At 36.9% G+C, this 17,707-nt stretch overlaps 1 pseudogene; it reads right to left on the bottom strand.

The window, feature by feature from the left end:
- Positions 1-7,527: 7,527 nt before the first annotated feature.
- LOC149565674 (TMV resistance protein N-like) lies at positions 7,528-14,977 on the bottom strand (annotated as a pseudogene).
- Between the last annotated feature and the right edge of the window lie 2,730 nt (positions 14,978-17,707).

Here is a 17,707-nt window from a genome sequence, read left to right as displayed (position 1 = left end):
CAAGGGAGAAGGATAAATGTAGTAAAGACACTAAAGTTTATTAGGTAGTTAGGATATTTAGTATATACAAAAAAAAACTCATAACAAATTTAAATGTTATTTAATTTAGAATATATTTTATATTTTAAGTTTCTCAAAGAGATCAAAAGGAATATTCTCTATGAATTTATTATTGAACTGTAATAGACATTTTCATATTTTGGTTCCCTCATACATTTTCCAGAGAGATAAATGAACACCTACAGCAAGTTATTCTTTGCTATTATTCATTTTATGTTATACACTTGATTTTCTTCTTTTGTAATCTAGGATACTCAATATACGTTATTGCAAGGGTAATTTGGAGATAATTATGAATTAAGTATAGTCTTTAAAATGGTGATTCACTTGACATTCAAACATTAAACTTAATACAATGGATATACATTCCATGACAAGGCTTGATATGAAACTATCTAAATTGTTCCTATCTATGCATTATGAGGTTTAAAAACCACTTTCTCAAAGATTGACATTATATTCTCATGCAAATTTAAATTTGAATGTACATTCACAGCTACTATATACTAGAACCCAAATGATAATAATACTCAACAAGGATAATCATTTCTATGAATACTATCTCTGCTATAATATCAAATTTAGTTTGGAAAATACTTTTGTTTATCACTCAAACATCAAGTATTCTAAATTCTTGAGAGATGTTTCTATCCAAGACAATGAGACAACCAAGTTTTGGCAATGGACTTCTCTTCCTTGACGTTCTTATACTACACAAAGGTGGTGGTCACAATAATGCATGGTAAATTTGATCTCCTAAATAACTTGAATTGCAATAAATCAACCATAGCCATTGTTTTCTTTCCTCAATCATAATTTTCATTTTGAACATAAAAAGAACTAGAAAATTTTGCTTACTAAACTATCATTATTTCATCCTAATTTTTGATGTGCATCCATCCAAAATAATGTGTTACAAAATTTAATCACATGCCCAACAATTATGCTCAAAACACCAATTTTATTGGCAAACCTGATTCAAGGCTCAGCCGGGAAAGAATCAGGAAGAAAACCCGGCTTCCTTGCCATATACAATAAGGTTTAAAATACAAATTTACAATAGGATCTCAATTCCCAAATTTCAACGATTTTATCAAATTTTCTTCATGATCAAATCAAGGAATTTTTAATATTTTCTGAATCTCATTTCAAGAACCATGGAGGATACCAATAACTGATCGGGTGACAACCAAGCAGAACCAAAAGGACATCAAGCATGCATAATCATACATGGTTTACACAATAAGATTCACAATGAATCAAGACTAGGGAGAGGTGGATTCTTCCAACTGGAGAAGTCAAACACAACACCAATTCAAATGCCCAATCGGGGCCAATAACCAAGAACTCTCATTCTTCCATTTAAACTTGCCATACTCATACCAGGTTTGTGCTGACGGGTAGGGGCCCATAACACCCTACCCTCTATCCCTCTTCTCATCCTGAGAAGAGACTCTACATAGGTTGGAGTCCAACTAAACAGACCTCTCCCAAAATTGGTCACTTCTGCCCTCTCCTAGGGTGAGTAATACCAAAACACCCATGCAAGGAAACTCAAAATTGCAAACATAAACAAGAAAGGAAAACAACCAAAATAACATGGTTTACAAATCTTCCCAACATACGCACAACCATACAACAGTGGAACAACAACAAAGTAACAAGAACATGAAACAAAACATAAAAACTGAATAAGGGAGATGGGAGTTTCCTACCTTCACAAAGAGGTAATGGAAATGAACCAGTTTGAGTAGAGTATCCCCTTCCTTCCTTCAAGCTTCAAGAAAACTTCTCTAAATGTAGAGATTGGGTAACAAAACAACTAGTCCAAGTAAGGCCTCTAAATAAGCCTCCAACTCAACCACCCAAAAAGGAGCAATAACTATCTCCACCCACTAGCCACACTAGAAACTCCTAACTCAACCTAAACCATGGTTAAACCCTAAAAGGAGGTGGGGTAAGACAACTCATGACAACCACTTACAATTTTCTCACAAAGGCAAAAAGGGGACTTTTGAGTGACCTCAAAAGTCAAAAAAAGGGGCTTAGGGGTTGGAAAAGACCCCTAACCCATACCCATACCCTTTGGTTGGAATAATAACATGTTTAAAAGCCTTAGGGAAGAGGTTTAGAGTGAAGTAAAATCTAGGAATAAAATAGGTCCATCTAACTACTTTATCTTGCAAACAAGCACTAATCCGGATTGAGGAATGACTAACCTTGATTAAGAACCCAAAAAGAAAAACTGACACTAACTTAAACCAACTTAGTCCAAAGGTTAAACAATTAACCCTAAATAGCACACCGAAGCACATAAACATTTTACGAGTGTCAAGCGACACTAAAAGAACATAATTACGAACATTAACACTCACTGAACAAGGACGATGCATACATACATCACACAATACAATTACGTGAATTACGAACAACAAGGTTTTCAAAATTTAGCACATGAAGATCAGTTATGTTCCTCCGTAGGGTTTCTCGGCTAAATATTTGCACACTCATTGCACACATCAATAGTCCCGTAAAATCACATGTACATAAATGTATACGTATTTAGAATTCACATAAATTAAAACATACATCAATAAGAGTTTCTTTATCTTACATAATTCTTAACCATTTGAAATATCTTAAATCAAATCTCAATCCTACATTTACTGATTTCGTCAACATACATATACATGAACATTAAATGACAATCATCAAATATATCTACAAATGACATCACACAACATGAAATAATAAAATATGTTCTAAGCATCAGATACTGTCTCGACATCTCGAGTCATGAATAACAAAATAAGAGTAATGTATCACTATGCTACGATGGGTCGGGGCGAGGCCTCACATCCTCCCCCACTAGGCATGAACTTCCTCCTGGAGTTCATCAAAAAGGTACGGGTACTGAGATCGCATCTGCGCTGCATCCTCCCATGAAGCTGTGACCTCATCGTAACAATCCCATTGGACCCTAACCTGGTCCAGCTCTCGCCCTTGAAGTGCTAGGGTCTGTCGAGCAATAATGCAGATAGGCTCCAGTGCTAGTTGTCCGTCTGACTCCACCTGTAAAGCATCCCAATCAATAATATGAGACTCATCATAAATGTATCCTCTAAGTACTGAAATATGAAACACATCGTGGATGCGTGACAGGCTAGGTGGCAAAGCTAAACGGTATGCAACGGGTCCTATCCTCTCAAGGATCTTGAACGGCCCAACAAACCGGGGTGCCAGCTTAGAGCCCTTTTTGAAATGAATCGGACTCTTGTGTGGTCGTACCCTCAGGAACACTCTATCTCCAACCTGATACTCTCGATCTATCCTCTTCGCATCTGCATACTTCTTCTGCCTATCCTATGCCTCTTTCAGGTGTTGTCTAATCAGGGTCACCTGCTGCTCCATCTCCTTTACTAACTAGGGACCAATAGATACTCGATCCTCGATCCTATCCCAACTCAAGGGTGTCCTGCACAGTCTCCCGTACAAAGCCTCATACGGCGGCATACCTATGGAAGAATGATGCCCATTGTTATAGGCAAACTCGACAAGATGAAGGTATTCCTCCCATTTGACCTAATGGTCCATCACGTACATACGCAGCATGTCCTCCAAAACCTGATTCACTCGCTCGGTCTGGCCATCGGTCTGAGGATGGTATGCTATACTAAAATTGAGCCTAGTGCCCAAAGCTGACTGTAACTCTCTCCAAAATGAAGAAGTGAACAAAGAGTCTCTGTCAGATATGATCTTACGGGGAACACCATAAAGTCTAACAATGTCCCGCAAGAACACCTGAGCTATGTCTCGTGCTATAAATGTAGTACGCACAGGTGAGAAATGGGCAACTTTGGTCAATGTGTCAACTATCACCAAAATGGCATCATGGCGACGAGATGACATAGGAAGACCAACAATAAAATCCATAGATATAGTGTCCCATTTCCACACTGGAATCTCATGCGGCTAGAGAAGCCCGCCAGGATGACGGTGCTCCGCCTTCACCCTCTGGCACTCAAGGCATCTCGCAACTATGCTAGCAATCTGCACTCTCATGCCTGGCCAATGATACAACTGCCTCAAATCTGCATGTAACTTCTTAACACCAGGGTGCGCTGCATAAGGTGCTCTGTGAGCCTCAAGTACAATGAGCTCGCGCAAACCCCCAATGGAAGGTACATACATACGTCCCCTATGACGCAAAAGTCCATTGGACTCCAAAAAATATTCTGCAAACTTCCCTTCCAAGGGTCTCTGAGAATGTACTGGCTGACTTACTTCTGCATAAAGCTCATCAGCTAGTAAGTGTTGCAAAACCCGCTCTCTCAAGTCAGTGCAAGTAGTCACAGCTAAAAGTTCATGGCGCCTTCTGCTTAAGGCATCTGCAACCACATTCTCCTTTCCCTTGATGTAATGAACATCAAAATCATACTCACACAGGAACTCCATCCACCTTCTTTGCCTAGCATTAAGGTTCGGTTGGGAAAATATGTACTGCAAGCTCTAGTGATCGGAATAAAGCTCAAATCTATGACCCAGAAGGAAATGTCGCCATCTCACCAAGGCATGAACCACTGCCACTAGTTCTAGGTCGTGAGTAGGGTAATTGAGTTCATGAGTCTTCAACTTCCTAGACTCAAAGGAAATAGGTCGCCCTTCCTGCATAAGGACTACTCCTAAACCATCTAAAAATGCATCGGTGCACACCACAAAATCTGCAACAGGATCTGGTACTGCAAGAATTGGTGCACTCATGAGGGCTCTCTTGAGCTCTTCAAAAGCTCTACCACACTTCTCTATCCACTCGTACTTCTTCCCCTTCCTCTGAAGAGAAGTGATGGGGTATGCCAATCTAGAGAATCCTGAAATGAAGCGTCGGTAATAACCTGCTAGCCCCATAAAGCTCCTCACTTCGGTAACACTGGTGGGTGCTGGCCAATCCATGATAGCCCTAATCTTTGATGGGTCTACTGAGACACCATCACCCGATATGACATGACCCAAATAATGTATCTCAGGTCTGAAGAATGCACACTTCGACAAGCTGCCAAACAACTGATTCTCTCTCAGCCTCTGCAATACCTGTCTCAAGTGTTCTTCATGCTCTCTCTCATCATGAGAATAAATCAAAATGGCATCAAGAAACACAACCATAAACTTATCCAAAAAGGTACGAAATACTCCATTCATGAGGCTCATGAATACAGCTGGAGCATTCGTAAGGCCAAAAGGTACCACGGTGAACTCGTAGTGGCCATACTAGTACGAAAAGCTATTTTGGGGATATCACTATCCACAATCCTCAACTGATGGTAACCCGACTTTAGGTCAATCTTTGAAAATACTCGGGCACCCTGCAATCGTTGCTACAATAGCCATGGGGAGTAAAATGGGAGGAGGAGAAGGGGGGTGGGAGTGAGCCATTTAGATTCTACGAGGTTGGGTGGTAATGCTTTTTCTTATACTATTGAGATCCGACCATCGGATGTTGTTGCTGGATGCATTTGTGTAGATGTTTGTTTTTATCTGATCTTGTATTTCTATGATAGATGGTTATACTCTAAGTGTATTGTATTTGATTTCATGGATCTTAGAAGATGATGTAATCTATTTCATGATGTATATTATTTTAGTCTTTCATACCTTGTGATCTATGTAGTGGATGTTTGTGCATTCTTTTTTTTTTTGAGTGGTATCCTATAATTGTATATTGTCTAAATGGAATTTATACTTGTAGTTATTCTTTAATATGGATGTGTTATGTATTGGGTTTAGTATTAGTTAAACTTGAATGTGATTCAACGTCACGAGACCCTAAGAGATGTAATTTGTTTTATGGTATGTGCTTATGTGTATGTTATTGCTTCCACTATATTTATATCTGTTGTTGTTAAGTTATTATCTTTCAAAAAAAAAGTTTGGCAAACTTAGTGAAACTTTAGGTTATTTTATTTTGGGTTCCCTAGTGGGGCATTACACCCCTAGAGCCTCTATCTTGAGAAGATGTTGTTGATCTATTAATCTAGTGCTCATGGGTTTGAAGTGTACCCATCAACTCATCCATTTTCAAAATAGTTAGATCATTTGCTCTTTCATGGTCATCACAAGATTATCATACTTAGGAGGCAGACTTCTCAATATCTTTTCCACTATTCTCTGCTCTGCATAATCTTCTCCATTTGATTTCAGCTAGTTTATCAAACCAGATATCCTTGAGCTAAAGTCTGCAATAAACTCATTATCCTTCATTTGAAGGTTCTCAAACTCCCTTTGAATCATTTGTAGCTTTACTATATAGACTGTATCAGTCCCTTTGAAATTCATCTCAAGGATATCCCATGCTTCCTTCGAATAATTAGTTGTTGCTATCTTGTTAAAAAAATGTTTTTGTCATGATTGCCTCAATCAAGCTTAAAGCTTTTGCATCCTTTCTTCTTGACTCCTTCAGCTAAGTCTTTTGATTGTTGGTGAGGGAAGCATATTATGTTGGGTTGGTTACATAATTGAACCCATTTATCACAAACTCCCACAAGTTATTTGCAACCATAATGGTTCTCATCTTCTTTGCCCAAGTGTCATCATTTTGTCCATTAAAGGATAGTGGTTACTGCCAAGTCTTTCCTACATCTCCAACCATGGCTCCTACACAACAAACTTCAACACCTAGAAAAATGCCCAAACTCATATAGATGTGGGGCCCAATGGCTCTGATACCATGTAAAAAAATTAAAGTTCACAAAACTTGCAGAAGTAGTTGAGTTGCTCAGCAAGGTAAGGTGTCAAGAAAAAGTAGCGTCGAGTTGGTTAGCACTAATAGGGACCGAGTTTCTCAGTCACCATAGGGAGCTTGGTAGATAGGGAACTCGGCAAAGGTAGAGACCAAGTTTCCTGGTCAATGGGAACCGAGTTACTCGGCTCAAACACAAGTCAAGTGATACGAAGGGAAACAACAGCATTCCAAAAAATGCGTAAATGGAGTTAATTATTTCTCCTTTATTTTGCCAAAACTACTAACATGCACAGCAAAATGTGCCAATAGAGACAAGATTAGAAACACAATAGATTGGAGATTTGCAAGTATGCTTACTTGCTTTCTATTAACTGAATCAAATTGATACAAATTTGGAGAATGAATTGTAAACTCTAGAAGAACAAAATATCAAGATACTTAAAACAAACTTATAGCAATGTATGGTTGCATATAATAAGCCTGGAGAAATCACTGCTCATACAGGACAAAAACTTCACTTTCACAAAACTCAAAAAGTCATCCACCCATTTGTTGCTACAATCTAATGAACTCTTTCTGTTGTTTCTACTCTGTTGAACACTTCTTACTTTCAGAATGTCTGGGATTTTCCTTTTGATGAGTAAAAAATTCTCCCCTTTTGTCTCTTGTTGTCCACACAAAATCTCCATCTCATTTTTGAATTCAAACTGACATACCACATTTAATGTTTCTCACTGTTGCATCTTGCAGTGTCTTCTGATGGATAGGTGTGCTGGAGGTTCACGGGACAAAAAATAACAATAAATATTCCAACATATGATAATTGCACTATGTTGTTCTATTGTAAGAACCACAAATTCTGCCCAGGGATTGCTAGAAATTTTAGTAACGTTACTGTCTAGTTTGATGATAGAAGATAACACACTCAAAAAAATTTGAAGTCCCTGTGCATCAACATTTATTTCTCAAACTAAACTAGTAACCCCTAAAGGTAATCTCTACATTGACAAAGAGGAATAATTAAGTTGATTGTAATCTGCAAAATAAATTTGTAATAACAAAAGTATCACAACTTTTCTTCTAAACACGTCAATCAAAACACAAATGCGATAAGAAGTAATAATTCATAATTGTTCTCCTATCAAAATGACAAATGCAATTATACTACCTTCCACATTTCAATGCATTCACATATAGCTTCAGTATGAGCTGAAAGATGTAGATATTTCAACCCTTGCAACTCTTCAATACCATTGATCTTCTACAACTTCCAACATCCATCAACGGTGATTATCTCCAAGTAGAATGGGCATGCAGAACTTGGCCACTCTTCTATCTCAGAGCGTCCCTCTATGTTTAACCTTGCATCCTCTCCTAAATCCACTTCAGTTAAACCTTCAATGCATTCCAGATGGAGAAATTTAAGGCTAGCAAGATGCTCTCCACTAATTGAAATCTTAGATATATGTTTCACATCCCTCCTATCTATTTTTCCAAGGCTGACCATTGAAGTTTCAATAGTAGTTGAATCCGTTCTATTTTTAAAACTTAATTCCCCACTTACTGTGAATTCCCTCAACTCCAAGCTTTTAAGATTAGCAAGCTTTGTAAGCAATTCTGACAATTCCCCTAAATTCTCATGGAATTATTCCACTCTTTTCCTTTCCATTTTATGCTTCCTTCAAGGACTAGATCTTCCAAATATCTTAACATTCCCAATGAATTTGGAAACTTTTCTAAATTAGTTCTGTTGAGAATCAGGTTTTTCAGCTTCAAAGGAACCTGAAATTTGAAATTGATTTGTTGAAAATAGCTATTTTTCAATCAAAAATACATTTATACAAATATAACTACTTTCAGAATGCAATTTACATCTTTAACTAGATTTCAAATATAGAAACACAAATTACTCGATGATCATTCTACCACAATCTTTTGAAATGTCCTTGAGAAAACTTTTTATATCGTAAACTTTGGAGAGGAATGCATAAAGGAACAAACTATGACGAAGGCAAGCTTGACATGATTTCTCCTTTGATTTTTTCATGTTCATCTAGATTTTCTAGCACACTTGAGTCAATTTCAAGCCACGACAAAGAAGTTGGATCCTCACAGTCATTTACATTTCCTAAAAAATATATGAACTGAAGAGCGGTGTACTGGTCAAAAATGGAATCAAGGCACCTAAAACTATGACCACTCATCCCAACAAGAATGTTCTCAAATCCCTTTTCTTCATGTATTTAAGGTCGAACTTCTTCTTTTTTGTCATACTCCAAGTAAAAGAACAACAATCTACCTATATAAACAAGAACTTTTGATGTCATAAATGTTAGGAATAAGGTGTCTCAACCTTGTATAATTCCTATTCTTATTATTTGTTTTGTAAAATGCATTTCTTGCAAATAATGTTGATGTGTCGACATCTTGAATTGTGTATAAGGAGATCATGACTAAAATGGTTATGATGGATTCTTATGACACATAAGAGCTATGTTAGGAAGATTCAATAATAGGTGAAGACATGTGGCAACTAAGATATTTGAGTATTGTACACTCTACCCCAATAGCGAATAGCAGGGTTCGGGGGAAATTTTTTTTGGGGTTCCTATTTTCTCGGAGAATGGTAAAACCCTAATACGGTTTACCTTTGGGAGTAGCCCTAAAGTGAAGCGCATGTTATAAACGTTTTTAGGGTTGCGAAGAGAAGCGATGCGTGATAGTGTATTGTTGGTACTATGAGTTGCTATTGGAGTCTTCTGTTGTCGTTGTTGATCTTGCACTGCAAGTGTATTGTAACCTTTTGTTGAAGATAATACATTGTGCAGGTTCTAGAGGGGTGGGGTTGTTTTACTGAAAGGTTTTTCCCCACTGGTAAATCCTTGTGTTATTTGTTCCTTTCTCTGTCTATTTTTTGTATGCATGGTTGGCTGCAATATTGTTGTTTACATGATATTGAATCTGTAAGTGAAGAAGATTTTAATAGGATTTGCATCATACTTTCCTTATGAGATTAGTGTAGGAAGCTGTTTCTGCACTTGAGTTTTCTTACAATAAATGGACCACAAATTCATGAGGAGAAACAAACCTAAGAACAAAGATGCTTGGAGCACCACAACTGACTAGGACTGCTCAATTCATAATCTACAATTTCTCTGGCAAGATCCTGGAAGTGGTATGCATTCTCAAAAGAGGAATGCTTTCAAATTCAAAACCATTCCAATAACTCCTTCCCTCTTGAACTTCAACAAGACATTTATCCATTAAGATCTGAATTGTGTGCTCAGCGTTCCATCCCAATCCTTCCATTATTCTTAAAGCCATATGTCTAGGTTTGTTGATGAAAAACTTGAAATCTCCATAAATACCTGGATTTGTTCATTGTCAAGGGATTCCAATCTTATTCTGAGCTTCTTCTTTATATCTTGTATCAAATTTTTTCTCACTTTCTCCAATAATGCTTACTGGCATCATTGAAAACATGTCCACCTAACACCTAAAGAGAGAGGGGCAAACCTCCACACTCTTTCATGAAGCTCTTGACCAAATTTTCATGTTTGCTAGTTGGATATGATTGGTGGAAGGTGTGCCAACAAAAGAGCTCTATGCTATGGCAGACATTCATTTCTTTCATCTTATAACAAAAATTAATTTCTTCTCTTATCAGAACTCTTTCATCATGGGTTGTCACAATTACCAAACTACCAGATTTATTGACCAAAAGATCATTGATCAGTAAGGCATCCAACTGGTCTAGGTGATCTATGTCATCGATAACAATTTAAAAACTCACAAAAGGGCTATTTACAAAATGAGACCTAAGATAGCTAGATCCTTCAGGTATACTATCAAACATAGAATTTTCCTACACTAGATCCTTAAGAAGCTTTGTTTACAAAGAGGACAATTTGGATTCTCACACATTAAACAAAAAACATGTTGTACTAAATTTTCAACACTTTTGATTGAACAATTCTTTGGCAAGGGTGGTCTTCTCAAACCCTCCCATACCATAGATGCCAATCACTTCACCTTTTCCCCCGTTTGTCGATATGTCCTCTCAAAATCCTCTACCAAATCTTTGTTAAGGTGAAAAAGTTCAAGGAACCTCGTCTTATGGTGATTCCATTGTATCATACAATGGAGGTGAGTCATCATATGGTGACAATGTTTTAGTATATAGTGAAATTGCTAGAGTTCATACGTTATGTCCCCATGACGTACGATGACAATGTTTTTTGTGTATGGTGAAACTGGTGGAGTTCATACATTCTGTCTCCATGACATACGGTGGAAGTAAGGTCAAGTGGAAGACATCACTATATGATGGAAGTAAATTCACCATATACGAGAGTCTACTAGATGTATTTCATACGGTGAATGGTATGTGCACAATGACATCTCTATGCGGTGAAACAATACAAGAAAGTTGTTACATGTGACCAAGGCTCGAAGGGAGTGTTTGAGGCCCTGATGCCCAAGGGAGTTCTAGAGGCCAAAGGGAGTGACCCGATGCCGAAGGGATCGTCGACTAGAAGAGTGATTGTCAAATGGATGAGTAACCATTGGGACTATAACCATCTTGTTCTTGACAGTTAATGCATTAGATTCCATAACAAATTGTAAGTGTATAAATGTTTGTGGGATTTGTTCGGCTTTAGAGGTCATGGCTGTGAAAGTCAAGTTGATTGTAAAGACAATATGAGCCTATCCAGAAACTAGAGTTTGTTGTATGTAAATTATTTATGTGATACAAAATTTCTCGAGGGGTTTTCGGTGGTGGTTTTTTTTCAAAACGGTTTCCCACATTAAATCTGGCTTCCTGTATTTATCTTGTGTACATATTATTTTTCAATATTCTTGTTTTTCCTATGCATCTCAATTTTTTCTAAAGTAGATTTACATTATTTTATATTTCCTCTATAAATTGGCATTTGAAAGGCATTTTCCACAAGTAACTTTCCTAACAAGTGGTATCAGAGCCTAGATTATCCTTACCGGGTAGGGTTGTTTTCTATGTCAGTTTGTTTCTAGTGGGAGTAAATGGAAAGTGTTTATCTAGTAATTGAGATGGCGGGTACAGGGAGGGTAAAGATTGAAAAGTTCAATGGCACAAACTTTGAGTTGTGGAAACTTAAATTTGAAGATATATTGGTTGATCATTATCTATGGGTTGCTATGTCTAGTAATAAGCCTTTAAGCATGGAGCAAGAAGACTGGATCTTGCAGATTGAAAGGCCAAAAGATTGATAAGGCTATGTCTTGTGGGTTTTGTTCTATTGAATGTTCATGAGGAGAAAACTGCACATTCTTTATGGAAGAAGTTGGGAGATATTTATCAAGGAAAATCCTTGGTAAATAAGTTCTTCCCAAGAAAGAAGTTGTACTCTTTGAAGATGGATGGAGGAATGGATGTGGTAGATCATTTAAACGAATTCAATATGGTGATTGCACAACTGACATCTATTGGTGTATCTATTAGTGAAGAAGAGTATTGCATTCTACTACTATGCTCATTGCATGATTCACGGGATCATCTTGTGATGGTCATTGGAAGTACTACCACCCAATTAAAAATGGATGAAGTGGTTGTTGTACTTTTGTCAAAGGAGATGCAGAAGAAATCTTCTAAGGTGGGTAAGGAGGCTTTCATCGTTCAAGGCAGAGTGAAGGACAAAATCAAGAAGGACATGAAGACTGAATGTTTTGGGAAGAAGTCCAAAGAAAAGTGTTGGAACTATGGGTAGGTTAGTCATATCCGAAAGGATTTCAAAGAGAAGAAGAAGAAGAAGAAGGAAATGGAGAGTTCTTTTGATTTTGAGTCTTCTCAGAGTGATGATGAAGATGAAAGTAGTGTTGCTTTGGCTAATCGGTCATCTGGTGATGACTAGTTAGAGTAATTCAATCTTCATGTGAAAGATGTTTGTCACGATGTCATCTGTGACTCAGCACTACCATACAGTGAGAGTTGTTGGCAGTGACATAGATGCCATGTGTAACTCGACACCACGATTTAGTGGGAGTTGTTAGCAGTGACAAAGTAATTGATCTTCATTGATATTGTAGATGTTGAAGGCGCAAGATTCTAATGTTGTAGAAGGATCGTTTCACATTTGTTGAAGTACCATTTGTAGATGTTAATCTTCATGTGATTAAAGATGTTGAAATTTTGAGGGCTCAATGGAGTCTTTGATAAGGGTGTGGTTTATGTTTTCATTTAACATGTTATGATATGTTTAAATGGAGCATGTAATCTCTATGGTCGAGATTGTTGAGATCATGTTGTTATGCTTATGTTGTTGAGACTATGGTTGGAACTTTGACTTGTTGATCTTGGTTCAGTTTCTTTGTTTTGAGTACATTGATCATTTGTTGGATACTTCGTTATATTGTAATATTTCATTCTAAGTTGGCATGGATTGATCAGTTGTAGGTGCTCATGGAAACTTACAGATGGAGATGATGGTGTTATCTCTCGTGATTAGAGATGTGCTTGTTGGAATGGTTGATGTAGGAAGTCTGAGAGGCATTCATTTGATATGGTTGGAGACTTGGATATCTTGATGAGTATTCTCATCTTGATCTTAACTTCGTACTTTGTCAAGTGGGAGATTGTTAAGGTGACAAAGTGGAAGGAACCTCACCGTACAGTGAGTCCACCATATCGTACAGTAAAACTGGTGGAGTCTATACATTTCGTCTCCATGATGTACGATGGCAATGTTTTAGTGTATGGTGAAACTAGTGGAATTCATACATTCTATCTCCATGATGTACGGTGGAAGTAAGGTCACTATATAGGAGAGTCTACCATATGTATTTCATACAATGAATGGCATGTGCATAGTGACATCTCAGTATGATGAAGCAGTATGGAAAAGTTGTTACATGTGACTGAGGCCCGAAGGGAGTGCCTAAGGCCCTGATGTCGAAGGGAGTTTTAAAGGCCGAAGGGAGTGACTCGATGTCGAAGGGACTACCGATTGGAAGAGTGACCATCAAATGGATGAGTAACTGTTGGGATTGTAATCGTTTGTTCTTGAAAGTTAATGCACCAGATCCCATAACGAATTGCAGTGTATAAATGTCATAGGATTCATTGTGCTTTAGAGGTTATGGCTATAAAAGTCGGGTTTATTGTAAAGACAGTCTGAGCCTGTCTAGAAACCAAAGTTTGTTGTATGTAAATTGTTTACTTTAATACAAAGTTTCTCAAGGGTTTTGGGTGGTGGGTTTTTCTTGAAAGGGTTTCCAAAATTAAATTTGGCTTCCTATATATATCTTGTCTGCATATTGTTTTTCAATATTCTTATTTTTCCTGTGCATCTCAATGTTCTAAAGTAGATTTACGTTATTTTATATTTCCTCTATAAATTGGCATTTGGAAGGCATTTTCCACAAGTAGCTTTCCTAACATTCTTCAATTCCAGTAGGATATCTTGCAATTTCTAAAGGTCTTCTCCTTTCTATGTCCCTTCGGAAAGTCAAAACCACATTTTTATGTAGTGTCTCAAGACTCCTTGAAATTTGCAATGAAAACAATAATTTCAACATATTAACTAGGCTAGAATAAAATCATTCTAAAAATTTTGGGATAAAAAATTACACAAAAATTATTTTACTGAAAAAAATGTCTTACTCATAATTAAGGTTGAATTTGTAGCCAAACACAAATGAAACACAATGAAGTTCTTCTTTCTCGCCATCAAATTTGTCAAGATACCTGCGCTTCTCTGTGTGGTAATTGAATCAATCAAAAAATACACCCTTTTCCACATATCTGAGGTGAAAAGGTGGAACATCATAGAATATTGGGATGATCTTTCTCTTAGTTTATAGCATTAGAGCAAGCTAGGCTAAACACTAAACAAATTTGGTGTATCTTCTAGAGAAAATGGCAATTTGCACTGATGTAGAGCATATGACATTATGAATTGTGGAAGGAAATAGATGGCCTAGTTCCATCTCTTTGCAGTTAAGAAACAATTAGATTCCTACCTTATTAAAAGATTTGTAAAGCTCAAGAGCTAGGGTATTTTTCACATCAGGGCCTTGGTGGTTAATGAAACCATCATAAAGTTTTGGGGATGCAAATGATCCTATCTTTTCTCTATTGTATAACATTTCACCAAAAGCATTCTCATCCAGTTTCAAAGAGTGAGTTGATGAAGAAGAAGCCATGGATTAGGGACTAAGCTCGAATAATTTGTACATAAATGGTTTGAAAATTCGCTTGGTCTCAACTTCCTTGGTGTTTCTCAACAAAGATTTAGTGTTGAGTGTATTATTCATTCTCATGAATTACTATTCATGAATTATTATTTAGTGTTGAGTGTATTATTGAGTGTTTTTTTGTATGGATCTTATATTCTTTTGGGTTGGAAGTTGTAATCATAACAAAAAAAGAGGTCACTTTTCTTTTTCTTACTTAGCAATTGTATGCACACTCCATTATAAAGTGCCAAAAATTTACATTTTGGGGGGGTGGGGGTGGGTGATTTTTGATTTATAAAAACTGGAGGGACATGATCTTGTGTTGACATGATTGCATTGGTAGTCCTTTTTCTATGATGGCTAAATAGGTTATTAATTCTTATTGCATAATGTGCTAACATCAACATGACATCAGTACTACATCACCCTCTTGCATGCTTGTTGGGCCCTTTTTCTGACAAGCCTTGGGTTTTAGGCTTATCTCAGGCATACATACTTTGTTGGTCGCAAACAATATATCATTGAAAATCTAGTTCCAAGCCCATCACAATAGTTGTTTGGCATTTTGATGCAGTTTGATTGCCTATTTTGATGGTCAAAGTTTGTGGTTCTATTTTACACTCTAAGATGCATATCTTGAGCATTCGACCACAAATTTTTTTAAATATTATATCACTAGAAAGCTTGTTGTATTATTTTTCTAGTGATGCTGGATTTTCTTAAAATTCTACTCCATGTTTATCCTATTCAGTTTTTGGCATTTTTGCACTCTAATGGATAACTTGGTTGTTTCAGGTCCAAGGATCATTTTTGTCACATGGGATGATTCATCTTGGGTTGTACTATCTATTTTATCAGCCTTATATCTCTTATGATATTTGTTAACCCATTTTGTAAGCATGTTTATGCAAACACACTAAAATGAAGTGTTACTTCTCTATGTTCTTGGGATCTATAACATCTTCTGCCTTATTGTACATGCACTACTAATAAGGTTCCATAGGGGGGTTGATGTTTTCCTTTTAAGTGCCATCTAGTTTAATGTTGGAGCATCCTGGGTGTGAGAGCAATCTTGCATCATACAAAAATATTTTATTTTCAGTATTTTCTAGTTTAATAAGGACTAGTAGACAGGGTGGTTACTATTTATGGGAACTTGTTATTTTTAGTAAGTTTTTCATATGAGCTTGGAATGTTCTTATTTTCTGCAAGAAGGTTCATTTTAGAGTTGTAAGCCTACCATAAAAATCTCATTGCTCAAGCTTAAGTATCAGAGAAGTTATTGTGGATTTTTAGTGGAAATTTTTTAGAAAAATCTTCAGGCTCACCGTTGGAGGCCTTAGAGTGCCCGAATGAGGTCTGAAAACTCGACAAAAGGGTGCTTCTATCTTGAGCCTATAGATCAAGAGTCGGCGTTTTTGATAAGTGGTTATAATAGTCAATCGAAGCAACAGTTCGTGAGTTATGGCCTTTCAAAGTTGGGCTACTCAAAATATCTAAAACAATTGTCAAAGATATATTTGGCCAACTCTATATGTATTGTTAGATTTTTTTGGCCCTAGGTATTAAGTTTCAATGTCTAGAACCTTCTTGGACGACATAAAATTGCTTATTTAAGAAAGGCCCAAACATTGTCTAGAACAACTCTGGGTGTGATAGTTCGCAGCTTGTCTTGAAGATTAATGTAATGAAGGTGCCCATGTAGGTTAGCATATTGTATTTGTGAATTTTGTAATTCTGCATTTGCAGCAGAGATAAGAAGTCCATATTTTATTCTCGCATTTGTTGTTGTTTCTTTGTTTCTGTTATGAGTTTATGGTTTTAAGGGGAGCACCTTTCATCATAGTTTTGTCAAGTGAGTGTTCCTTCCATGACATTATCCTCATGTTTCATATCCAAAGCGTGACCACCTCTTAACACTATTATGTATGTTATGTGCATCTTGTTGGTCTTGATTCCTTAATCCACAGTTCTGGGTTGACCACTTTCTTAGTTGCCTATCATCTCCCCCTTCTCTGTATTGGGGGGATTACACATGTTGGTTCTTATGCTTCCTTGGTTTGATGGAGTGAGCTATCTATATAGTATTTTTTCCTATATACTAGGCAGATGCAATGGTTGGGTACCTATGCATTTCTATGAGATGGATCATTTTCTATATGGACACTCTTCTTTTCATTACTATTTTGGAGGAATCCTTCCATGTTCAATTGATCAACTCTTGAGGCTCTAGTGTATTATGCCCTCTATATCCTTGATATCAATCGTTCACCATTTTTTGCCTCCCAATTTGAGCAGTGTCATTTTGAGGGTATTCATGTAGATTACAGTCTTTTCTACCTGGTCATGTTCTATTTCAGTGGATCAGCTTAATGTTTACTTTTGATAGAGTTTACAATTTCATCATGCTTCATCAATGTTCTTAATGATCATTCTTTCTTGTTTTTATAATTTGGGACATTCACTAGTTTGGAGGCTTTTGCAATCCTTCACTAGTTTTCTTCATCACTTTTGAAGTGGTTTCCTCTATTTCTCCAGTTCATAGAGATTTGGTTGTAATTGGGTACCTCATCCGGCCATGTTATCGAGACCCAAGTTTTCTTCTGCATCGTCGCTCATTCTCTCTTGTATTCAATATATTGAGAACTCATTTCTCATTCATGAGAACACTTCTCATTTTCCCTCATTAATATATTC

The sequence above is a fragment of the Cupressus sempervirens genome, chromosome 3, assembly GCF_028749045.1.
Source record: "Cupressus sempervirens isolate cs-2001-9-10 chromosome 3, ASM2874904v1, whole genome shotgun sequence".
NCBI classification, from domain to species: Eukaryota; Viridiplantae; Streptophyta; class Pinopsida; order Cupressales; family Cupressaceae; genus Cupressus; species Cupressus sempervirens.
The sequence above is the reverse complement of the archived record's forward strand: the minus strand, read 5'-3'. Positions and strand labels throughout refer to the sequence as shown.